General features: G+C 39.8%; 1 protein-coding gene and 1 pseudogene across 3 annotated transcripts in view; both read right to left on the minus strand.

Moving 5' to 3' along the window:
* jakmip2 (janus kinase and microtubule interacting protein 2) overlaps positions 1–12727 on the minus strand; it is a 35559-nt gene extending 22832 nt beyond the window's left edge. For all 3 annotated transcript variants that reach the window (XR_005709298.1, XM_040151509.1, XM_040151510.1), the window contains exon 1: positions 12662–12727. The gene's annotated coding sequence lies outside the window, so the exon portion shown is untranslated. The remainder of the gene's footprint in view (positions 1–12661) is intronic.
* A 1413-nt stretch (positions 12728–14140) lies between these two features.
* Positions 14141–15678, minus strand: LOC120802870 (annotated as a pseudogene).
* Between the last annotated feature and the right edge of the window lie 576 nt (positions 15679–16254).

Raw genomic sequence — 16254 nt, forward strand, 5'->3', positions numbered from 1 at the left:
AGACCTGCTTAGGGCTTATACTCAAACAGGAGGGCTCAGACTAAGTTCTTCAGTAAACAGCCCAAATCACTTTGTGAACTTTTTAGTTGTTTGCTTCGCTCCAAGTGTATGGCAACCTTAATTAAGACATTATGACACGGCCTACCAGGCCAGTGTCCTCTATAGACTTCAACAGTCAAAAAGATGATCAAAGGTGAGTTTAAATGTGCAATACTGGCAGAAAAAGAGTTTCATATGAGATGTGTGTACCACAGGAACACACATAATAAACATTTTGTTAGACCCGTTGCCAAAAAAGCTTGGTTAGAGGAGAAGACAAGATACACTTGCTATTAGTATCATGGTTCAAATCAGATTTCCTGGGGTTACTGGTTGACTGAACTAATGTGGATAGACACACATTAGTGTGTCCGTGCTACCTAATTATAATGAAATGACAAATCAATTTTTACTGATACTTGGCATCAAAGTTAGGCTTTGCCCCCACCTACATCATGGTACCGGTCAGCTCATATTATCTGCATGAACTGCGATAGTAGGTTACAATTTGCGGCTCCTTTCCTGATCTGCTAACAAATTTACGAGACAAAAACTAAGAAGACCTTAAAACTTGTTAAAATAAAATTGTTGTTACAGTTATGCTTTATTTTACACGCGCAATAGTTTCCTAATAAATTCCTAGATAGAAAGTGATAAATGACTGTAAGTTCTCAGGAAGGCTCCTAAGGACGGTTCCTAAAAGGCCTGTGTAATTACTAATTGCAGACAAAAATGAGAGACAAGTAGTCATTTGTTACATTTTCAACTAATCCAATTAATAGCTAACCTTCTTTTACTAAAGTAGCAATAAGTAGTAGTCAGCTGAACATGCGAAAAATTTAAATTTTGTCTTTGTGTGTACAGTAGCTGTAGATTACAGGCAGAAATTCAATGCAATAATCGGCAGCGCTGTATGGAGAAATTCCTCTGAAATCAACAATTGCTTTTAAAATCTACCTAGCTATGGAAGCATTATATAATACTTTCTTAAAACCACAAATTCATGAGTGGGTCCTTACTATGCGTACTGTCTCAGAACATCTTGTTTTTTCTGCCAAACTGCATACTTCTTTCCAAGAAAGTCCTTGTTAATTATTAAGAAATGACTAATGAATTAAAAAAGCATGACCGTGATTACACGCCATATTATTACATGCAATACTACTTTTAAAAAGAATCACTGTACGACTGTGTATATGGCACTTGCACAACACTCTTTTTGCACATTTTGGAATACATAAAGCTGTGATAAGGGTCATTTAGTTGATTAAATTCACATAACGACTGTGCTGCTGACACTGTCTAAATCTAAATGACTTGGCCTGGTGTACAAATGTGTCCATTCAAACATTTGAGACTTTGTGTAACTCCGTGGAACACATTTGTTTAAAGTATCTACAGATGTGACATGACAGTCTGTGCTCACTGATTTTCAGATGCTTATTCGACTTTCTGTATACAGCAATATGTACGTTTTAGATTTCAATTTGACCATGCTATTATATTTATAATCAGATGTCTTATGATGGTGCAGAGAGGTGTTGCACATGCTAATCTCCTACTACAGTATATACGGTTTTCCAAAGGTTATTAGACTGTTACTTTTAGGGAGATCCATTATAATGTTTCTCAATTATTCAGATGGGTTTCCCTACTGTGCGGTTGTGATTAACGATCCACAAAAGTGCACATGCATATGAACGTGCACACAGGCGTGCATCACCATGATGACTCAGGAGGAGTTGGATGGTGTCCATGATAATCTGAGGAGGAATGACATAACATCGCTTAAAAGATTTTGAGATGCAGATTAGAGATAAAGCTGCTGTCATCATCACGTTAAGTCCACATGGTCTTCTAACTCTGCAGTGTTACAGGGCCTTAAAGGCGCTGCTGCGCTTTTAAGTATCACTTATGGAGGATGTCTAAGAAAACACTGATGAAAACCACGGGATCAGTACCTGTACACAAATTACTCTATATGTCAGCATATCACGTGTAAAAAGGGGGACAGTTAACACATGATTTACAATGTAAAAGCGTTTCAAATGCTTTGGTAATGTACTGTAACAGGCTAACACTAGTTTACTTGACCTAGTGTATTTTCTCCATAATAGTGATTGTATAATGGAGTCCATGTGGTCATTTTCCATTTTTCACTCGAAAACAAAAAAGCGGAATGATACACCTTGAATATTTTCTCAAATTTAAGCATCATATAGTGGCACAGTAAGTATAGCTATATTTACACACTGAAATATGCAGTATTTTGGCTGCAAGTAATGTTTTTTCCTGGCAATTAATTTATTGTTTTTATGATTAATTCATTAATAATTCAGCCCATAAAATGTTAGCCTTAGCCTGACAAGTTTCCAGAGCCCAAAGTGATGTGTTAAAGTTGCTTAGTATTATTATCGGGTATAGAATTTGCAATATTAAAGACTGTTAAACTCTCAAATATATCTGTAATGCATAATCTTGTGTTTTACAGAAGACATTTTGACATGAAACACTTGATTTAACAGAGCCATCGTTAATGTTATTAGTAACACCTGTGCTTTTCCTACTATGACAAGTCAAAATGGCGGCTGTGGAAAAGTGGAAAATGGATGCTTTCCTTGGCTCCTCTTCCCCTAACCTTGCGTGGGTCTCTCGACCTACATTTTTAGGGCCTGTTTACGCAGTTTTATCAGCCTGTGTGGGCCTATCTGCTCTAGTGTATGTTGTTTTTAAATCAGAGTAAATGAAGGGGACAATTTCTATTCTATGTGCACAATTACACAGCTGATGCAAGCGTAGAAAGTGAAACACAAATCCTGACCTCATACGAAATGCATTAGCAGAGTAGGTTCGTTTCTGGATGTTTGTCACTTGAGCAACATCATAGCCTATTTTGATTGCACTATTGGAGGCTTAGAATAAACTTAACTGAGTTATATTTAATTTTATTATATGGAATTTGTGCTGTGATATAAGATGTACAATCTTTGTTTGCTATTAAGGGGACCAGACTGCCCTGGGCGGGGTCTTTTCTCTGAACTCAAAGTGACACTCGGTGGTAAATGTATCTTATGCAATAAAAGGATTAAATTGTGTAGGATTATAAATTGCTCAAAAAAACTGAAGGAACGCTTTGAAAACACATCAGATCTCAAAAATCATGCTAGATATCTACCCTTATATGGACTGGGTAATGTGTTAGGAACGAAAGGATGCCACATCGCTTGGTTCAAAATGAAAATTATCAACTTACAGGGGGCTGAATTCAAAGACACCCCGAAAATCAAAGTGAAAAAACCCAGGACCCACTGCACCAGCGTAGGGTCTGAAAACGGGTCCAAGGATTTCATCCCGATACCTAATGGCAGTCAGGGTGCCGTTGTCTAACCTGTAGAGGTCTGTGCGTCCCTCCATGGATATGCCTCCCCATCCACCATCACTGACCCACCACCAAACTGGTCATGCTGAACGATGTTACAGGCAGCATACCATTCTCCACGGCTTCTGCAGACCCTTTCACGTCTGTCACATGTGCTCAGGGTGAACCTGCTGTCATCTGTGAAAAGCACGGGGCGCCAGTGGCGGACCTGCAGATTCCTGGCTTTCTATGGCAAACGCCAATCGAGCTCCATGGTGTTGGGCAGTGAGCACAGGGCCCACTAGAGGACGTCAGGCACGTATTGATGCGCCATCCCAGAGGAGTTGGACTGGTATCGCCTCATGCTACCAGTAGTGACACTGAGCCTAGCCAAATGCAAAACTAGTGAAAAACAGTCAGAAAAGATGAGGAGGGAAAAAAATGTCAGTGGCCTCCACCTGGAAAACCATTCCTGTTTTGGGGGTCGTCTCATTGTTGTGCGCCTGCTGTTAATTTCATTAACACCAAAGCAGCTGAAACTGATTAACAACCCCCTCTGCTACTTAACTGACCAGATCAATATCCCAGAAGTTTAATTGACTTGATGCAATACTCTGATTAAAAAGTGTTCCTTTAATTTTTTTGAGGAGTTTATTTTAGGACAGAAATATATTCAGACTTGGCTTACAAATTAGTTGGACTCACCCTTTTAAAAATCCTCAGTGAGACATTCTGTCTGCATTAGACCACCTGACCCTTAATTCTTTGCATCGCACAAAGGAAAAGAAATGCTAATATAGTCAGGAACTCTCTGTATGTTTTTAATAGTTACTTCCATGGTTGAACACTGTATTGGCTGATCATTTAATGGAACACGAAACAAGTTAACCTCACAAGGACCCATGTAGTGTATGGCAAGTGATCTCATGAGGACATGTCATGTGAATATTATGTCTCACAATTTTATCAGTAAACCATTTTGTCTCTACTTTACTTTTCACCAAAAAAAAAAAAACATGTCAAAAATTAGACAATAATTAATTTATGACGATACATGGAAACCAGAAGGACAAGTTAGTAACAGTAACATAGGCATTAGTAAGAACATGGGATAACAACATTAAACAAGGCACAGAAAACTTACAAAAAATAAATGTACAACAACAGAGGAACTGATAGCCTCTATCAAAAAATTTAGTTTTTCAATATAGTCCTTATAGCACGTCATTCAAAAAATTGAGCAGTTGCTGGCATTTTGGACAGCAAATAATGTTTTATAACTTAATATAATCAGTGTAACTAGCAATTTGTAATGTTGACCTAGTTATCAAATCTATTAATTACTCCATTGAAGACAAATATTTTTTCAACAATTCAGATTATCGATGTATCATTTTAAAATAAAAATTTCAAGAAAAAAAGCCATATATTGCTATATAATTGTAAATGGTATATCTTACAGTTTTGGTCAAAGAAAACAAGCAGTAGGGCTCTGGGAAATTTGACAAGTATTTATCACTGTTTTTTCACATTTCATACATTATAGGATTAATTAATAAAAAAAACAATTAATCATCTGATTATAAAAATAATCATTGGTTGCAGAATTTATATGTAGGAGAAAATTCAAACAAGCTAATCTCAACAGAGACGGAGTAAGATCTACAAAATTTTTTTCCTTATATCATATCTTCTGTATGAGGCTTAGACATTAACATTTTAAATACATTTACTGTACTACTTGTAATCGAAAAATTAGGCACAATATGTTAATTTGTTTTGGACTTAGACACGTATTCTTACTTAATGCACACCACACTTTATGGTGGCAAAGGCCCAAGTCCCAGAATTCTGATTCCAGCCGGGCTGTTATCTCAAGACTGGGGCCTGTTCCTTTCTTTGCTTTACTCAGCAGTCCTGAACATGTCGGGCTTGTTTAATATTTGAACACATCCAGCCACAGCAGCAGATTCCTTCTGCATTAAGGGGAGGTTTACCAAATAACTCTAGTATGCAATTCTCAGCAGATGACGGGGCAAAAATTGAGCTATGGCTCATAGCAGGTGCATTCCACTTGTTACCAGGTCTGTAACACCGATTCCCACCGATTCCGGGCTGAAATCAAAGACCTGCTGATTCTCTCTCACACGGGATAGTTATTTCAGCTACTGCACCAGTCATTCGCACAATATACTGTACTTGAGCTGCTGTAGCACCATAATTCAGTTTAGAAAATGTTCTAGATCTCCCAATTTTATCTATTTTTTATACATAAAATATACAAATATAAAAACCTTCATAAATGGCTTAAAACTTGCAACTTATGGCTAATTAAGTGTTAAATAATTTCCTAATGCTTTGTAAATCAGATATACAGCATTATAAGAACAATTTTTAGGTAGCCAGGTTTTGAAAAATCCATTTGGCTGCTGTTTATCATTTCTATTTAGTAAAAATGCTGTTATGTTGGAAAACCATTAAGGGCACCTTATTAAAAAGTGGTAGATTATATTTTAGAGTTTCTCCAACATGAGAATTTTCTGCTTTTCTCTGTTTTATATCATCGTAAACTGAAGATCTTTCTGTTTTAGACTGTTGGTCTGTCAAAAAACATATCTGAAGACTTCACATTGGACTCTGGAAAAATCTTTTTACATTTTATAAAAAATTAATCATTGGCGGGTTAATAAAAATTGAAAATAATCATTAGTTGCAGCCCTATTATATTTTGGTGTTATTACTACATTTTCATCTTTGTTCTTTGGCTGCAAGCTACATAACATTATGTACAAAAACTAGTTCTGACAGAGAGAAAAAACAGTACAGTTGTATTGATGATAACTGATGATTCATCTATATCCATCTTTTTCCAGGTGAATATACCACCAACGTGCCAGGCCAACCACAACTAACCCTCACTACTGATACTCTAATTACCTACAGACCATCCACAGCAGCCAGATACTGTAACGCAGGGTTAGACTAGATATAAATTTGTTGTGAGCCCAAGTCAATCTGATTACTGTCATAGTCAATTTTCAGACTGCACAGGGAAATAATCCTCTGGCTGGTCAAATGAACGTAACACACACACACACAGGCATCATGGACAATACTAGGCCATGCAGCGGATGTAGCCTCAACTGTCTAACCTATTTTTGACACCATTTCTATTTTTACACGCATCACTCATCCTGTTTATCACTCTGCTCCTTGAATACTGAATAGGGTTAGGATTAGGGTTGATTTCACCGGGCTGTCCCCTTGTTGTTGATATTAACAATTAGGAGGAAGCTTAACTCTTCTGATTTCTGTTTCCCCGGGAATATCTGAGGAATATTTTTACTCAGGACTGCACTCATTTCAAACAACAGGCTGTGCATAGGAATAACGTTCATATTTGAACAGCGGAAGTTATTGTGGGAAATTTCTCCCAGTTTTTCAGCAACTGCTCCTTTAAAGCAAGTACTACTTTCCACAGCAGGCTATGCACTATTCATCAGGGTTCAAATTGAGCTTGATCAACCTTAGAAGCATCTTAGTCACACTCCAAGACTCAACTTTGTGATCTTCATCTCGCAGACACGACGGTTCTCATGAGATGTACAAAATGACAGCATATACGTTATTTTAATAGATCTTTTAGAAATAGCCTAATAGTAGCAAACCATTTAGTAACTAAATTCATACTGCGTTTGCATTTGAGGCTGTACTAATATAGATAAAATTAAGGAAATCCTGATACAATATACAGAAAACAATGAAGAATTCAATGCTTACAGAAACCTGAGGATAAGCTAAGAACCCCTCATCAACCTTGGAGACTGATTCGATTCCTTTACAGCAAACATAAGAAACTCTGGACCAAAAGACAGTGACAGTCTGAATTACTGATTGCAAAGAGTAAAATTTGTACATAATCCTAATTTAGTATGAAGACAGAATGGTAATTTAGAGCTGCTTAAGTTACTTAAGACAACACCAACCACCATACAGTATCTGTCCAACGGCAAAACCTTTCAGTCAACATCAATGGAGGACTTAACAAAGTAAGATACCATGTTGGAAAAAGAAGAAACCTCTTAAAGTACCAATACCTTACACAACACCCCTTGTAGCTGTCAAAATACACTGTACGACACCCAACAGCTACAGTGAAGTATCAGTCTATCCAACATGAAACCATCTGACAAGGCTGAGGATCATTTTTAATGGACTCCCAAGAAAATCTAAGAGACTGACACATGTTAATGAAATTGTTACTGTCATGCCAGAAAGGGTTTAAAGAACTGTATCGTGCAAAAGCTGTTTACGGTAATTCCTCTAAGATCTAGCGAGCACGTCAAGCAGATCAGGTGTCCATCACACTGCCACCCTTTGAATTATAAAAACCTACATTTTAAAAACTAAGCAACAAATTGTCTTTCTAGTTATTCTGAAACAAGCAGTTCAATAAACACGGATTTACTGGCCCATAACATGCTGCTAACTCAACGAGCACAACTTAGCAATAGCTTGGCAGAACATTGTGGGTCAAATTACTTAGATAAATGAGTATTATGTAATTGTGGGCGACGAATACGTAAAGTTGTATTAATTATTTTGTTTTCCTTTGGTCACTGGAAACATACTCTTAACACACGGTGACACATCTTATAAAATTGATACAACAAACCGTTGCCCACCCAGCAGATGCACAGCAACATTAGCATTCATTTGGAGTTTTGTTACAGTCCACCTAACAGCTGTAAGTCCAATATTCAACACGGCAATGCTTTTTACATTACACACAATAATTAGATTTGTCGTATCTATAACAATTATTGATTAGTGAGACTATATGTTAACCAGCAAACATTTCCAAGCCATTTCCAAGTTTCTGCTCTGCTCTGCTAAAATCCTGATTTTATAGTCGCATCCAACAAAATTACCACACACTCAAGTTAAAGACAACAGCTGTGCTTTGATTTTGGCTATATTTATTGTAAAATGATCACTCAGAGAGAAAGTTATAAGCTAATTCATGTCGGTGACAGCTGCCGTATGGTCAATTGAATGAGACCAGAGAGAGGTTTGTCTGAGAGGGAAAGCCCGATCTCGCACTTGCGGGGCAATACTCTTGACTCTCTTCCACGGAAAATAGCTAAGGTTTTACCAAAATAATGCTACATTTGTCACTAGGTGCTGAAGACAAGTTGCTAAAGGGGGGGTGAAAAGTTGGTAAATCTAGCAACAAAGGTGCTAAGTTGGCAACACTGCCTGTAAATGCCGCCCTGATGACGCAATAGAAACTGTTTGCGCCAACTCATTTTAAAAGAGCATCGGCCAATGGGGAAACTTCAACACTAGACTGGCAGACCAATGGTGTAACTTTATCACTCACTCGGTCAGTCAGTCAGTCACAGACATTTGCGTTTATAGGGCCTGCCACGCTGTTGCAGTTCAGCAAAAAAAAGAGCATGCATGCTCACAACTGTTGGCAGGAGAAAAATGTTATGACAGCATAACAGTCTATGCCTGAGCAGACTGAGCAGACTCATTAAGGAAAGAGAAAAACGGATAGAGTCCGTTGAGCTGAATGGCCCATTTCCTCTCTGTGCACTAACTCTGAGTATGTGTGTGTGCATGTATCACAGTGTTGGTGTATTCATGTGAGCTTGTGTGCATTAATTTCTACAACCTGAAGTAAGCTGGTTCCATGACCCCATTTTGACTCCTCAGACATCAAATTTGAGTGTTAGCGTGATATTTTCCAGACAGAGTCTACCAGGACAGGAGCAGACACATCAGCCTCGCTGCTGTCATGTCAGCTTTAGTCTGATGGTACTGAGTTCTTATAGTAAAAGCTGCCTAGAAAATATTGTTAGTTGATTGTTATTGGTTTTCCAAATCTTGCTCATTCACTGCAATTCAAATTTTATGTCATAAGAGAAATGGACAGTCAGCTACCGCATTCTGTAAAGTTGCAATCTGCATCAATATCAGGCGACTTAGAAGAACCGAAGTTCCATTAATTTTGAAGTAGCAATTTCATATTAATCTAGGAACATATAAGTGCTGAGATGCCTTGGGTTTGGGTTAGGATCAGGAAATAAAATAGGCCTTTGTCTGCTTTTGGGGATCATATTTGGAGTTTGCATCAGCCCCCAAGGACTGTGTCGAGTGTGTCTCATGAGGAGGATAAAAACCAAAAACATCTAGTGGTTAACCTTAAGGACATATGCATCTTCCATACAGTACATTTCAACCCTGTCTCCTGGAAATTATGTTTTTAATCCTACTCATTTTAATTTTAAATATTTCTCAGGAGAAACGTTACGCTGCCCAAATCATTACCCTACAATACCTGCTCTTGCAATACTGCAATAACATCCACTCACAGCAACGTTATTAATGTTCTTTTTTCCACAAATATGTTCAGGCACTCACAGCTCTCTTGTTGGCTAAGTTTAACTACATGACTCGTGACATTCCCATGACAAAGTGCTGCACTTTGGACACCTACCCTCCCCCGACGACCACCTTCCTATAACATGCCAGTGGTACAAGAGAAACTGCATATCCCTCATTGAAAAAAATATTTGCAACTGAACATAATTCAGGAATCCCTCAAAGAATACATGGCAAAACAAATTAGTAGTATAAAATGTTATTTGTTTATGTGATTGTGTGTGTATGTGATTGATATGTTTATAGACTATGAAGCATCGTGAATGTAAAACCATTTTGACGTCAACACATGTGGCTGCATGTGATTCCGCCTGGTCTAATGAAATAAAATTTGCAAGCCCAACAACAAAGCATCTCCAAATCTGTAATCTGGGTGTGATTTAAGCGATGTAATATTACATAAAAATGGAGTCAGAGAGATATTAAATGAACAATATAATAACCACACTGTATTTTCAAGACTCTACAATGATGCATTCTTACTATTTTTAATGCAGAATTATCCTAGTAAAGGCACATTGAGCAGGTCTACAAGTTTAATAATTTCCATCAATATGGATGCTCCTGTTTAATTTATGTCACAATCTTAATGTGGATAGATAAACCTTCATGTTACCACTCACTAGGTGTCAAAATAAAATAAAAAAAATCTATACCAAGTGCTGAAATGATCTTCTACCAAAAATATATAGTATAATGATATTAATACAGAGTAAGTGCTGTATACAATTGCTCAATCACATGTGGGGCAGGAAACTTTCAATTACAGACCTAGACCTACAGATCCCTTTTTTTAATTTCATGTCCATGTGCGTGTAACTGCTCAACCAGCAGGCACTGTTGGTTTAATCTGTCTGTCTGCTGCGGTCTCTATTTTTTCAACATACAAAATCATACATTTTTGGACTATTTTTCTTCTTTCTAATCCAGGTTATGCAATCGAGTTAGCAAAAGTTAGTCAGACAGATCCCAGCGCTGCCCCAATGTCATTGAGCAACTTGAATTTAATCAGTCTGGGATGCGATTGTGATGTAAGTTGGTTCAAAGTGCAGCTGCATCAGCTAGAGTCAAGCAGCACTCTCCCGCTTGTTTTTGGATTAATATTGGTTCAGGCCAAAAATGACTTCTAATCCAATTGTCTGAGGTAAAATTACCAACCATGTGCATTAACAGAGCTCTACTAATGCCAGAAGTAGTGCAGGAAAATCATCAAAATGGTCTAGGTTCACATCTGCTGCATGGTTTTCATGTCTTAAATTATCAATTTACATTATGTTTTTAAAGTAAATCACGGATATCACATGACAATTTACTGTATCAGTGTGATCCCGCAGATCTACGGGGATGTTTTGGTTGAGACGGTTTGTAGGGATCATCACTGTTTATGTTATGCGACTGTCCAAATCCCAGCGTCATTTTCATTTAGTCTTTTACGGTAAAATTAACACATTGACCTTCATTGAAAGTCAATTTTAAACCAGTTGTGCAGGAAAGATGAAATTCAACTAACTGCTTCAAATAGCAGTTGATTACATGAACGAGACTGTCCACTGATGGTAGATGAGCAGTGACACACGGTGGGGTATGTGTCTATGAAATTACACGACAATAAACTTGGCTTGATAGCGGGCAGATACAGAAATGAGTGTAGAATTTGTCACCCAGTTCTGCTTAATTTGCCCATAAGCATCACAGGGGGGACCACTTAAAGATGAATGCCATATTCCAAAATCTGATCTAATTGTGACATATGTGTAGAACAGTATTAATATGACCAAAAGGCAGAGAAACATCATTGCTACAGAAGAACCATACTGCCTGACTGTATCATCTCCACTAGCGTGACAATGGGGCCCAGTCTGTGTTCACTTTAACACTGGTTTTTCTAACCTATTCCAGTAATTATATTGGATCCTTTTGTTTTATTTTGCTCAATCGATGCCAACTATTGAATGGCTCCAGACGCTGCCATTCAGTCTATAAACTATTAACCTGTGGGCAGTCCCTAGCCTACATCTGCGCTGACCCTAAAACAGTAATGTGACAACTGCCTTCCCAGCAGGGGCGACGTGTGTTAATTCACGCCAATGTGCTCAGCACCCCGAGGCGGCCGCAGGCTCCAGTTCCTGTGCCTCGGGGGCTGGAGGGCCGCGCCAGCCCACTACGAACTAGCATCCTCTTGCAACACCACTGCAGCATCCTCTCAAAACACAGCCGGTAATGTGTGACGAGCTGTCAAGCAGGCAAAAAAAAAAAAAAACGCACATACTGCCTGCCATACATGTCTTAATTATGAACAGAAGCCAGTGCGCATCTGGCTTTTACCACAAGCACGAGCCTCAACAGCTGGAAGGTCCACTGCACAACAAGTCCGGCTACCGAAAGCCTGCCACCAGAAACACACAGACGGATGAAACACGACGCAGCGTGAGCATCCGTCGTGTGCAAGGCGGCCTCTGCGTGGCGATGAAGATCCCGAAGCGGACGCAGGCTCGATCCCCGTCATCTTTGAAGGGGCTCGCTAGTGTAGGCCAAGCTCTGCCACTTCCGACGTGCGGGCTAAACCAAGGCCAGAAGACCAGACGAGGCTCGTTTTTTTTTTTTTTTCGGTTCTCTGTTGTTACACACGGCGGTGGTGTGTACTGGTTCGGTGTTACCTGTTCGGGTCAGGTTTGAAACGAGTGGATCTCCCACCGCAGCTGACACGATCAACCTGACTCAAACCCACGGGCCCGCTACTCCCAGTAATTCCCAGCTCGGGCGATGTTAAACCCCAACAGCAGCAGTGTTTAAAAACAGCTTTCCTTGCCTTACCTCGTAATCGATTTTCATCATGTGCTGCATCCTAATCTGTGTGAAACTGTCCATGGCATGCTCCTGTTTTTTTTTTTTTGTTTTGTTTTGTTTTGTTTTTTTTAATCGGACGAAAATACATATATATCGGCCCCTCCGCTATGATCTCAGCATCAGCAGCTGCGCGTACAATGAAGCAGTGATGGCCGGTGGTGATGATGCTGGGAGCCCCGCCCTCCTCTGCGTGCAGCCAGAATGAGCTCACTGGTTTCCAGCCCGGCCGGCTCCGGCAGCGCCGCAGTCCAGCGGCAGACGGCACAGACCCGCTCACGTCCCACATCACAGGAAACCCTCGTGTGACGGTCCGTAACGCTCCCGGGAGCATCCCCCCTGCAGGGTTTTAAGCAGGTTCTGAAAAATGTTGAGGGGAAAACGTTTTAATTGCAACGTTAAAAAAAAAAAAAAAATGTTTTTGCAACGTTATATGATGATACGAAGTGTTTCTTTGGAGAACTTCCTTGCAACGTTATATAAACACGTTTTTATCTTCTGTTAATTCATTTGCAACCGTATGTTTTGTGTTATATAATTTAAAAAAAAAAAAAATCACTTTTCTCACACAAACCGAAAAGGGAGAGAAGGTCACAAAGCAAAGGAAAAAAAAACAATAAGGCAAAAAGTGTAAATACACGTAAATAGATGTGTAGATTTATAAACAGATACCTAAATAAAGTGTGTGTGTGTGTGGTGGGGGGGGGGGGCATATTGGTTTCCATTAATAACCATTAAAAATGATTCTCATTTTTACCTTGTAACATAATGAGCAGGACACAATTTTCACATCTTAAATGATAGATTTTCACCCTAAGTAATCCACTCATCAAGAGCAGGGGCAAGGCACATTTCCCTCATATTAGAAATAAGTTTATGTCCGACCATCAACAATGTCTGAATCCACTCTGCATCAACAGGAGGCACATCTCTAAGTGGAGAATGATCTCCTGCTAATATTTTAAGTGTACGTTGTACAGCCTCGATTGTGCAAACTACACGGTGGAGGCCATCTGTTGGATTTACTTTTTGAATTATTATGCTGTACGTACAGCGTAAACCTGCCAATAGTGCACCACTATTATCATGCCATGCCAAAAAAGCTCATTTCGAGATTTCTTAACCATGTTAGAACATTCCCGCTGCAGCGTTTTGATTTCTTTTTTCCCAGAAAAACTCAATTTATACAATCCTCCTCGGAGAACTGCATCTTATACTGAATATTAGCAGACTGGTTGGTGATTCTTAGAATGTACTGAGGATATTGCTGAGAGCTCAGCTGCTTAGGCCTACGACTTTAAATTCAATTCGACATGTATTTTCACACATATGATGTGAGATTGTCAACATTAACCATGTCATAAGCACTGCAACTTCTGCAAGTGCTATGCTTGAAGTTCTTGAAGACGTTTCGCCTCTCATCCCAAAGGCGTCTTCAGTTCTAATTGACTAGTGTGGAGTTACAGGTAAAAAATCCTCTGGTGAGACCAGCAGCAGAAGTGAGTCATTGACCTTCCCGGTCATCACGTGAGTCGTCAGGATCCCATGGGTCAAGGTGTGGATGGGTGCTAACACCTTGAGGATAGTTAGGGTGACAACTGGATCATTGACCCACCCTGCCATCAAGTGAGCGGACCCATGAGTCCTGGTACAGATGGGTGTTCAGCTGTCTGGGGAGTGAACTAAGAACTGCATTGTAGGTGGCTGACAGGTGGTGTGTCAGACCACCTCCTCTGTTCAGTGGCGGTTGTTCCTGATTGACAAAAATGGCTTCTTTCACCCCTCTTTCAAACCATCGGTCTTCTCTGGCCAAAATGTTTACATCACTGTCCTTTGTCCTTAAGATGCAGGTGGACTGCTGAGTCCTGATCTGAGGAACTGGCTCTCCTGTGTTGTGCCATGTGCTTATGAAGCTGTTTTTTGTTTCCCCAATGTACAATCCTGTGCATTCCTCACTGCATTGGACTGTGTAAACTACATTGTTCTACTTGTGCCTGGGTATTTTGTCCTTAGGGTGGACACGTTTTTGCCTGTTACTGGGCTTGAAATGCACCGAGATGTTATGTTTGTGGAAGATCCTCCCAAGTTTTTTGGATAATCCAGCAACGTAGGGAATGACACTGTTGTTTCGTTTATTGCAGTCGTCTTCTCTGTCTGCCTCTTTTTGTGGTTTTGACGAAGGCCCAGTTGGGATAACCACAAGTTCTAAGTGCTTCCTTGATGTGTTTATGTTCCTTCTCTTCCCCTTCTGACCTTGTGGGAACATTCTGAGCCTAATGGTGTAGGGTTCTGATGACCCCCAGTTTGTGCTTCAGTGGGTGGTGAGAGTCAAACAGTAGGTACTGATCTCTGTGTGTGGGTTTCCGGTACACTTCAATGTTCAGGCCTCTGTTTTCTCACTGTGCACTGCACAATCCAAGAAGGCTAGGCTATTTCCACTGACATCCTCACGAGCGAACTTGATGTTGGTGTCCACTGCATTGATGCGTTCAGTGAAGGATTCTACTTCATGGGTTTTGATTTTGACCCAGGTGTCCTCCACATATCTAAAACAGTGGCTGAGGGAAGCTCCTGGAAGAGAGGTCAGGGCTCTGCTCTCTTCTTCTTCCGTGTAGAGATCAGCCACTATTGGTAACACTGGGGAGCCCATGGCACAACTGTGCTTCTGTCTGTAGAAACCTTCATTGAATTGGAAATAGGTGGTAGTCAGGCAGAGGTCAAGCAAGGCGCATAAGTGGTCAGGGGTGAGGTTGGTTCTGTTGGGTAAAGTCCGGTCCTGTAGCAGTCGTTTCCAAACTGTTTTAACTGCTTCTGTGGTAAGAATACATGTGAAGATTGAAGTGATAGGAGGATACCATGGTTTCATCTGAGTCCAGTTTTTTTTTCCAACCTTGCTGGCAAAGTCCTGGGAATTCTTGATGTGGAGTGTTTCCAAACAGAGGAGCCAGGATGGTAGCCAGGCGTTTACCAATGCTCTAAGTTACCATACTGCAACAAAGTTTGTCAGTTTCTGCCCAGGTCAACACACGTACTGAACCACAAGGTCATGGCTGGGATTTTACCACATTTTCTTCCTCTCATGGCGATCACTACATTCAAATGTAATGATAGGTATGTGAAGCCCTAAACTGGGGTACGACAGAATTATACAGTTTTCGCATCCTAAATATTCAATGATAAATGATCGCTATATCGAATGTTTGTATAAAAATGCAAACCTTGTGGTATATACAGAACAGAAAGTTTAAACTGATGCAACTATGCCTCAATGGCCTACGGATTTAATGGATACATTTCACAATCAACCTTAAAATAGCCTTATTCTAATGTGGAGTTGTAGTATTTTCCTCATTGCTCGTTGCAACATGTTTTGCCACATAACTGCAAAACAAGAAAAAAGTTCAGTTGAGTTGAAATGAACATATATCCTTGGCTCAACAAGTTAACCTGGAAAAATTGCTCTTATTGTTAATAAGTGCTTCATATAGGCCACTGCACAGTACAATGTGTTGCAGTGTGCTTTATGGACGATGCAGTAGAGTGAGAGGCGGTGCCATCTAAAG

This window comes from Xiphias gladius, chromosome 17 (assembly GCF_016859285.1).
Source record: "Xiphias gladius isolate SHS-SW01 ecotype Sanya breed wild chromosome 17, ASM1685928v1, whole genome shotgun sequence".
NCBI classification, from domain to species: Eukaryota; Metazoa; Chordata; class Actinopteri; order Istiophoriformes; family Xiphiidae; genus Xiphias; species Xiphias gladius.